The sequence below is a fragment of the Lepidochelys olivacea genome (assembly GCF_965140295.1).
Source record: "Lepidochelys olivacea isolate rLepOli2 genome assembly, chromosome: 8".
NCBI classification, from domain to species: domain Eukaryota; kingdom Metazoa; phylum Chordata; order Testudines; family Cheloniidae; genus Lepidochelys; species Lepidochelys olivacea.
Genome location: NC_140418.1, coordinates 61,153,623 through 61,163,375, shown reverse-complemented (window position 1 = coordinate 61,163,375; position 9,753 = coordinate 61,153,623). Strand labels below are relative to the sequence as shown.

The 9,753-nt window shown below is 40.1% G+C and overlaps 1 long non-coding RNA gene across 1 annotated transcript; it reads right to left on the bottom strand.

The window, feature by feature from the left end:
- Nucleotides 1-443: 443 nt before the first annotated feature.
- LOC311525425 lies at nt 444-7,878 on the bottom strand. Its single transcript, XR_014712770.1, has 2 exons — nt 7,741-7,878; nt 444-739 (listed from the first exon to the last, which is right to left on the bottom strand). It is a non-coding gene; the product is annotated as an uncharacterized lncRNA (long non-coding RNA).
- Nucleotides 7,879-9,753: the final 1,875 nt, after the last annotated feature.

Below are 9,753 nucleotides of genomic sequence, written 5' to 3'. Positions count from 1 at the left end.
ACATTCACCTCCCTGTGTTAGCCTTGTTCACTGTGCTGGGGGGTGGGTGGGTATTCATTTGAAAGATGACAGCTCAAGGCATACATTGAACCAGGATATCTTCCCCGCTGGCTCCCAGCTGCCATAGACATGTCCTTTCTCCATCTGGCACATTTTGAGTTGCACTGGCTGGTGACATGTGCCCCCTCTCTAGGGGTTATGCCATATTCCCTATATGACTCCTGGTGGATCTTAAGTCACATAGTGCAGACTATGGCACAGATGCCATCATAAATGGTGTAAATTTGGCACAAAGATAATAGATTAATATTTTTTTGTATTTTAAAAGCAACAAAAAATAAACTTTCAAAGTCAAAAGATTGTAAAAATTTAAGAGCTCTAAGATGTTGGGCAAGTCCCCCAGTGATGTTTGGAATGTAAATTAGGAAAGTACTCTGCTTAGATGAGTCAGAAATAATTTTTTATTGATTATTAATCAATGAATGTGTGGGGACTATAAAAGAGGTTGGGTTTCTGTGTGCTTCAAATATGGCATGAGCAACGGAGAGGCCTTCATTTTGTCATGTGGACTTGTAACTGGAACATCTTTGCATATGGTAGGTATCATTTAAGTGTTCATGGCTTTCTTCTAGTAGGAGAAATGTAATAGACATCCACCTGTTGCTTGCACTTGCAGCTCTCTTTTCCAGATTCCACCATCTCCTGCATATGGGTGCTACTTCATATAGTTAATTTGTATCTGAAATAAATAACAAAGAATTGTGTAAATGCCAGCATCAATTTGAAAATCACACATTCTGAAAATGTTGTACTTACTGAGTTTATAACACCTAAGATAACTGGAACAGAAAGTAGTTAGGGTTGTTTTTTGTTGTTTTTGTTTTTTGCTTGTTTACTTTTTGCATTGAAGTGAATACAAAGCAGAAACGGTGAAAGTGTCATACACAAAGTGGTGACAATCAGTTTCTTCCTTGCTGAAAAGATGCTTCTAGGTCTTGGTCTGTTGCCCATTGAAGTCAATAATAAGGCTCCTAATGACTATAAATGTATATTGGATCAGGCCCATAAATTCCAACAGGAGAGTAGAAGCAGTCTAGATGCATTTTTATGAAAGCATTAAAAAAATAAGGCATAGTATTTAAAGAGTGCTTGTGGCACCTTAGAGACTAATAAATTTATTTGAGCATAAGCTTTCATGGGCTACAGCCCACTTCATCAGATGCATAGCATGGAACATATAGTAAGAAGATATATATACATACAGAGAACATGAAAAGGTGGAAGTTGCCATACCAACTCTAAGAGGCTAATTAATTAAGATGAGGTATTATCAGCAGGAAAAAGAAAACTTTTGTAGTGATAATCAAGATGGCCCATTTCAGACAGTTGACAAGAAGGTGTGAGGATACTTAACATAAGGAAATAGATTCATTTTGTGCAATGATCCAGCCACTCCCAGTCTCTATTCAAGCCCAACTTAATGGTATCTAGTTTGAAATTTAATTCCAGTTCAGCAGTTTCTCACTGGAGTCTGTTTTGAAGCTTTTCTGTTGCAAAATTGCCACCTTTAAGTCTGTTACTGAGTGACCAGAGAGGTTGAAGTGTTCTCCTACTGGTTTTTGAATGTTACGATTCCTTATGTCAGATTTGTGACCATTTATTCTCTACACAAAAGAGAATATATTACAATCTAAAGCATGTACCAATATTGATCTATACGTGTGGTGTACTGTATGTGTTTAGGAAAATGTGCGAAGGAACCATATACTACAAGATCCAATAACCACTCCAGTAATGCATGTTAATCACATAAAACCCCAAAACACAGGGAGTTATCTGTCCTCTGACCTCATTTGATGAAATCTGACCATCTAAATTTATATATAATTTAAAACTTTGTATTCATTGGACCTGCATCACAGAAGATAGTATCTGGAAAGACAGAACAAAAATCAGTGAAGCAGAAAAGTAATGGTTCACTTATAAAGCTGGAAAGTAATTTGAACAATCTGGTCTAAAACAGCTTGCATGCTAGCATTTCTATCTCTGGATGTCAAAGCCATAGAAAAACTGTAACAAGATTTGTTTGTGAATTAAAGAAAAAAGAAAATAAATCTTTATCGAGATTATGGGCTGGAGTGGAGCCAATGAAACTTTTTTGGTTAAAATCAAGTTAAAATAGGACTAGCTCCAGGAATCCCTGGATGAAGTTGTATGGTCTGTATACAGGACATTGGACTAGAAGGTCCCTTCTGCCCTTAAATCTTTGAATCTATGACAAGCTACAGATCTTTGTAAAGTTATTTTTTCAGAATAAAACATCATCTTTACGTTTCCTCATTTAAAGAATGAGAATAAACATGCTTAATCCAGAAAAAGTCCAGCATGGAGTTAGTCATGGCTGGAAATGGCTTATCTCCAGTTTTGTTTGTTTCTGATCCTACCTCTGAGAGAGGGAGAGAGAGACACACAGAGCTTTCTCTCTTTTATAGTATTTTATTGCACACTATGCATCTCAGAAGACATATTTTGTCCTTGTTATTTTTTCTCTAGAAATTGGAGAAGGCAAAGTCCTGTTTTTAAAACGGCAAATAAAATAAACAGAAAGGGGGGAGGGAAATGGAAATGCTCTTCCTCACTTATTTACTACCTATTTGGCTATAATGGGGTGTACTGTGAAGGCCATTCCTGGCTAGTGTGCGAAGGCCATTCCTGGTTAGTGTGTGTGACCATTTCACAATAAGGAAATTTCCAAGTGACTAGAGAAATGATTCGTTCATAGGTACCTCCAACTGGCTATTGTGGAGAAAGTGTAGTTGGCTTTACTTCCTTCCTGGCTTCTTGTGAGCTGAAGGAAGGCAGCTGTATTTTGGATTCTGTCAGCTGTAGCAGGTGGTCCTTGTTATACTGGCCAGGGGCTAGAAACTTTTGGTGGTATAGTAATGTCAGTTAGGGGTATGACATTTTACAATATTTCTATACCAGCAAAGGATCCTAGCGAAGATGCAGTTATACTGGCAAAAAAGGCCTTTTGCCAAGATAGCTTAATTCACTCCGGGAACTTGTATGTTACACTGAAACAAGCGCAGACTTGCTGGTTTAAGCTGTGTCTACAGTAGGACGGTTTGCTGGTACAGCTGAAATGGTAAGTGTTTTCCAGTGTAGTGTAGGCCTCAAGGAGTAGGAGGAGAAGGAGGGAACAAATACACAAAGGAAGAAGATGCAGGTTCCACGTGAACAGCTTTCTGAAGAGAGCATGAAGATAATGCTCCTGTTGAAGGCAGATTGATTTTGTTGTGTTCTTCCTAACCAAATTAGGAAGTAGTATGGCTCAGGGACTAGGGTCTTTTTTTATATATATATTTTTAATCTGAGTTATTGAATAAACACAGGGCAATTTTACAAAAGAATGCTGTTTGTGTATGTTTCCCCTTGGTGCCAAACCCTGGATCATTTGCATTGTCCTTTTTATTTGCATTGCAGCCTGTTGTTTTAATCCTGATTAGAACTGCATTGACAAACAAAAGTTACCTTTATGTCACATTTGATATGTGGGTAATGGTTTCAGGTGTTGTAGTTCAGACACAGTAAACCCAAGGGGCTAAATTAATTCCTTCTGTAACTCCACTGAAGTTGCACCAGGATGGCTTTGGCCTACGGTCTATTTTTTCTGTCAGGTTTGATGGTGAACTGCATATAGGAGTTCATCTGTGCATCTGATGAAGTGAGCTGTAGCTCACGAAAGCTCATGCTCAAATAAATTGGTTAGTCTCTAAGGTGCCACAAGTACTCCTTTTCTTTTTGCATATAGGAGGTTGAGGAAATAATTAAGGTTTTGATTATGAGAAATATCTTTAAATCGATTCCCAAATGAATTGTCATAGGGTTGTTTCATTATTTCAATATGTCGTGTGCCCTCTGATTTTTACCTTTTTTTATTACTGATTTGTTTTAGTCTCATTGCGAGAAAGGCAATCATTGGCAATAGGAAAAAGGAGTTGGGATTTAGCACACAGACTTTAAACAGACAGAGAGAAGGAATAGAACATTTCTATCTCAGTGCCAATAGCTGATGAACTTTCAATCCTGTCTCCATGTCTATGATTCAGCTAATAAATTTATGAAACCAATCATCAAAGAAAGCTTGGCTTCCTTACACATTCCTGTTTTCTCGCATAAACAAACCTTAAAAATAAAAGCAAACCTCCACATATGTCACTCCTAACTGCTCTCACTCCTTTTTTAGTGAAAATCTTTGTTCCGTTAAACATTTAAACTTTTTTTAAATCTCCCAGCTATAAACAGTCAATGAATTAGTATCACTTCACTGTCTAATCCTTTTTTTGAAGTCCAGATGTGGCCTGAAGAGGAGATCCAAATTTAAGGCTGTTTCCCCCCCTCCATAATAGGTCCAGAGTTAAAGCCACAAAGAGCTGCACTCAGGTAAGACATTATTTATATGCTAATATGTGCATAGAATTGAATGACTTATCCTGGGGGTCTCAACTTTTTTCATTCCCATCAGCCACTTCCTGTAAAATATCAAATTGTTAAAATGGCTGCTAGTGTATCTACCCTTAGATAGCAATGCCAGAATGAGTACATACACACATTAATATATTCATGTATTATACCCATAACATACCTTTCTTCTGAGTTATAAGTCTTGAACCACTTACATCTGCACCAAACTGCATATAAAATGCTGTGCCAATAGAAACCATTAAGTGATTATAACATTTACCTGTACATCTACTACATGTCCCTGGTTTTGATCACTCATGTAACTCATGAGTAAGTTTGCTGTTCACCTTCCAGTAGAAGACTTTTTAAAATACAAAGAAATAATTGAAAATGGTGTGATGAAAAGCCATTCCTAGGTTTCTCTCATTTATGGAGATTTTCTTGGTTATGGTGCCTTGTGAGATCACCAGAGTGGCTTGATCCATTCTGCAATGATTTTTTTTTTTTTTTTTTTGCCCAGGTCCACCATATATAGAATGAAGACTATATAGGGCAGCTTATTGACATCCGAGGACTGATGACAGAGGTCCTGATTCAGCGAGAACTTAAGCACATGCCTAACTTCAAGCATGTGAGTAGTCCCATTGAGCTTATTGAGAATACTCACATGTGTCATTAGTCCTGTGCATAAATACTTTGTTGAACCAGGGCCTATATTATTCTGAGTAACATATAAGGATTAGTAGCTGTCTGGCTCCTGGGCTGATCACAAATGCTGCCTAATAACTGTTAAGTGACTGCTAATACTTTTGCTTGTATTGTAGAATTTGTGTCAAATCTTTTGCTTGGTCTGTTTGATTCTTTCCTAGTTTGAGCATTGCTGCTGTTTCATCCTCTCAGTGATGGAGCTCGCATAGAATCATAGATATCAGGGTTGGAAGGGACCTCAGGAGGTCATCTAGTCCAACCCCCTGCTCAAAGCAGGACCGATCCCCAATTAAATCATCCCAGCCAGGGCTTTGTCAAGCCTGACCTTAAAAACTTCTACGGAAGGAGATTCCACCACCTCCCTAGGTTACGCATTCCAGTGCTTCACCACCCTCCTAGTGAAATTTTTTTTCCTAATATCCAACCTAAATCTCCCCCACTGCAACTTGAGACCATTACTCCTTGTTCTGTTATCTGCTACCACTGAGAACAGTCTAGAGCCATCTTCTTTTGAATCCCCTTTCAGGTAGTTGAAAGCAGCTATCAAATCCCCCCTCATTCTTCTCTTCCGTAGACTAAACATCTCCAGTTCCCTCAGCCTCTCCTCATAAGTCATGTGTTCCAGTCCCCTAATCATTTTTGTTGTCCTCCGCTGGACTCCTTCCAATTTTTCCACATCCTTCTTGTAGTGTGGGGCCCAAAACTGGACACAGTACTCCAGATGAGGCCTCACCAATGCCGAATAGAGGGGAACGATCACGTCCCTCGATCTGCTGGCAATGCCCCTACTTATACATCCCAAAATGCCATTGGCCTTCTTGGCAACAAGGGCACACGGTTGACTCATATCCAGCTTCTTGTCCACTGTAACCCCTAGGTCCTTTTCTGCAGAACTGCTGCTTAGCTATTCGGTCCCTAGTCTGTAGCTGTGCATTGGATTCTTCCGTCCTAAGTGCAGGACTCTGCACTTGTCCTTGTTGAACCTCATCAGATTTCTTTTGTCCCAGTCCTCCAATTTGTCTAGGTCCCTCTGTATCCTATCCCTACCCTCCAGCGTATCTACCTCTCCTCCCAGTTTAGTGTCATCTGCAAACTTGCTGAGGGTGCAATCCACACCATCCTCCAGATCATTTATGAAGATACTAATGTTCAAGCTATGATTAAATATGCCTAACAGTTGATTTACCAGAATACCTGTTTTTCTAGCAGTCAGCTGAGCACCTCTGACCTAGGGGATTTTCCTCCTCAGATTATTACACAGGGTATGTTCACATTTTAACTTATTCCAAGACTATCTTGGCATCTAGTGTGTCACTAATTCGCCAAGTGTGAGAAGGCTGAGTTTGTTCAGTGTGTGCCAACACAGGTGAACAGTTGTTGGTTTTTCTTGTTCTGTTCTTTTCAGGTTACTGCAGGCCCATCTGAAGGACAAGGTATAGTGTGTCTGCTTGGTAGTATTCTTGGAATTCTATGAAATATAGTTCTGCTCTGAAAAGTTACTGTGTAAACTGGCATCTTTTACTCAGATATTTGCTCCCTGTATTACTGTGTCATGTCAGAAAGACAAGATGGGGGAGGTATATATATAATTTTTTTTTATTGGACCAACTTCTGTTGGTGAGAGAGACAAGTTTTTGAGCTGCACAAGCTAACTTTCCGCCCATTATTTGTGAACAGAATGAGAGCAAAATTTTGTTGGTGTAAATGTTTGTAGAATGGAAACTTTATAAAGTGTTTCATTACAAAATTAAATGTGACTTTGGTTGGCAGTAGTTTATCTAACTTCTACAATCAGGACCACAAAATATGCCATTTATGGCGGAAGCTTCCCTTTTTTAGTAGTTAGTTCCAAGCTCTCACCTCTTGCCTTTGGGTGGAAAAACAAGCTACAGTCTTTGGACAATAGGGATTCACCCCACCCTCACTCCAACATCTTTATCAGCAAATGAACAGTCCGTGTTCCACCATTAGTTCCTTAGTCATGGTGGATCAGGGTCGCCTCCTTCCTTTTGGGGTCTGGATGATTCTCACATGCAGCGCGTTGCAGTTTCCCAGGGGCCACACAGATGGGGTGCTCCCAGTCCTGAGCTCTGGGTCTCATGTGGCTGTGTCTCTGCAGCAGCAGTTTGTGCCCTCCTACAGTCTGCACAGTCTCATTCTGGAATGGCACGTCCGTCCTCCAATCGGTGGATAGCTGCAGCATGAAGCAGGGGTTGGATTTCTTGCCACTTTACCAGCCACCTAAGGTTCTGGAAGCAGAGGGCTCTTTCACATTGTTATAGTGACTAGATGTCCCGATTTTATAGGGACAGTCCCAATTTTTGGGTCCTTTTCTTATATAGGTGTTACCTGGGGTTCTTTCAACCCAAAGCTCTTAGTAACTTTTACTCTGGGCGAGGTGGTGTCAGGAAATAAATTGGGGAGACACGGCCGTCCGACCGATAGACGGCTGGCACAAACAGGACAACACAAGAGTGCTTTCACTTAAAGCTAAACTTTACTTAGTCTCAAGCACTTACACATGTTTTACTACAGGTTAGTAAAACACCCCCAACCCTCGATAATTACCGAAGCTGAGTGTGGCTCTCGAGTAGCACAGTGGCAGCCTGTCTGCTGGTGGGAAACACAAGATGCATCCAGAGGGAGAGTCCAGTCCCGAAGAGTCCCACTACCTCAAACTTTTCCCCCTTATTTATATATTAGTAATAGAATGACATGTCCCTTAAAGAAAACTTGTTAAGCAAGCAGTTCCAATGGGCAAGCAAGAGGCTCCTTCTGATTACTGATTAACCAGGTGTGGGTTTTTCCAGAGTTTGCAGCCTTGAGGGCCCAATAGACATTCCTGGGGCATATCCTGCTCCTCTAAAATGCATGTATCAGCAATTTCAACACAATTCTTATCAGGAAGGATGCTGGGTCAAGCTGCCCTTTCTGTGGCACTCAAAACCTCCTCCCCTCCTGCCTTGGTCAAGCTGAGTTTGCTACATGGCCACTTTATGGCTTGCTGACTTGGCTGCTTTTAGCAACAAGCCATAGTGGTTTCAGGCACTTTATTGGTTTGCTGACATCGCCCCATACATAGGTTCCTATTATCCCCCAACCCCCGTCCTGATTTTTCACACTTGCTGTCTGATCACCCTACACTTTGTTGATCTGTGGAGTGGGAGCTCCCCACCATGTGACTTATGTGACAATCATACAGCTCTAATATCAGAGCATAACAGTGAATAGATGATCTGTGAGCCACCGGCATGCTGAAATTTGGTAATATTGAATGTCTGAAAAGGAACGAATTTTAAAACTTGCAGTCTGCAGACAGGGCACAAGTGTGTGAGAGCTAAATTCACTAAACAAATTATCCATTGTGAATTGTTTACTCACCTTCAGCAGCTAAAGTAGATTATGATTGTTCCCCTTTTCAAGGATAGAATAAAGGGCAGAAACTCAGGAATATAGGGTTCTAGCCACTGCATGGATAGTAGCTCACTGTGTGACCAGGGGCAAGTCCTTCAGGCCAAAATTTTCAAACCTATGTGCATGAAATTAGGCAGCTAAATATACATGAAAGTATCTAAATAAGTGGTTTGATTTCCCCTCTCCCTCCCCTTCCTCCCCCGCGAGGTGCTGGGCACCCATAGTGCCCACTGAAGTGCTCATCATTAGCAATGATATTTATAAATATGGGGAAGGACTCTAGCAGCATCAAGAGCTCAAGGGCCAGAATTATGGTGGAGGTGGTAGATCTAGAATGGCCAGCTGAGGGACTTTTTTATTTTCCAATTTGCAATGAAAACTAAGCAACTGGCTTTCAGATTGGCCAGATTTCAGGTGCAACATAACCAAATCACATCATACCTAAAATAACAGTGTCCATGTGAGGGTAATTTAAAAAATCTGTATGCACGGGGTTTGTCTAATTTTGAAAATTGGATTCAAGATGTGTGTATTGAAATCATGGCCTTTTGGGTTCAACTCTAGAAGCACATAACTTCCTTCACATATGGGATGCTAAATTGGCTGTCATGAATTAGCTTGCTTGGGAGTTCAATTCATTCTTACACACTACTTGTACATTGTAACACACTTGATTTAAAATCTACCAACATTCCGTGGAGAGTCAGAATGCTAATTAAAGATATTTATAGAGTACTTTCAAGTCAGTATCTAAGCGTAACAAATACTAGTAGGATTATTTTAAAATTATTTTGCTTACAACTGCCTCAGTTGAAAGAAAAAATAAGAGTTTGACTTTTGACTTTTTAAAAAGGTATAAAACTAACTATTCACTTATATACATAGTAATATATAATAATTCGTGACCCATCTCCAGGATTTCTGAGTCTCTAAAGGAATACTAAATAAAACTGCATTGTTCACAGTAGCTGGAAGGCAAAAATAAGTTCCGCCTCTGGCAGCACCAGCTTTTTAAAGATTTACTAAAAGGGAACACTAGTGACTCATCACAGTGCTTCCTCATGAATATTTATCAAATGGCTAGAAGATCACGAGCAACTTGATTGGCACTGCATGTTCTGCCAGCTGCACGTACGCATTGCAACTGCAGAGGTTGTAATTTATTAG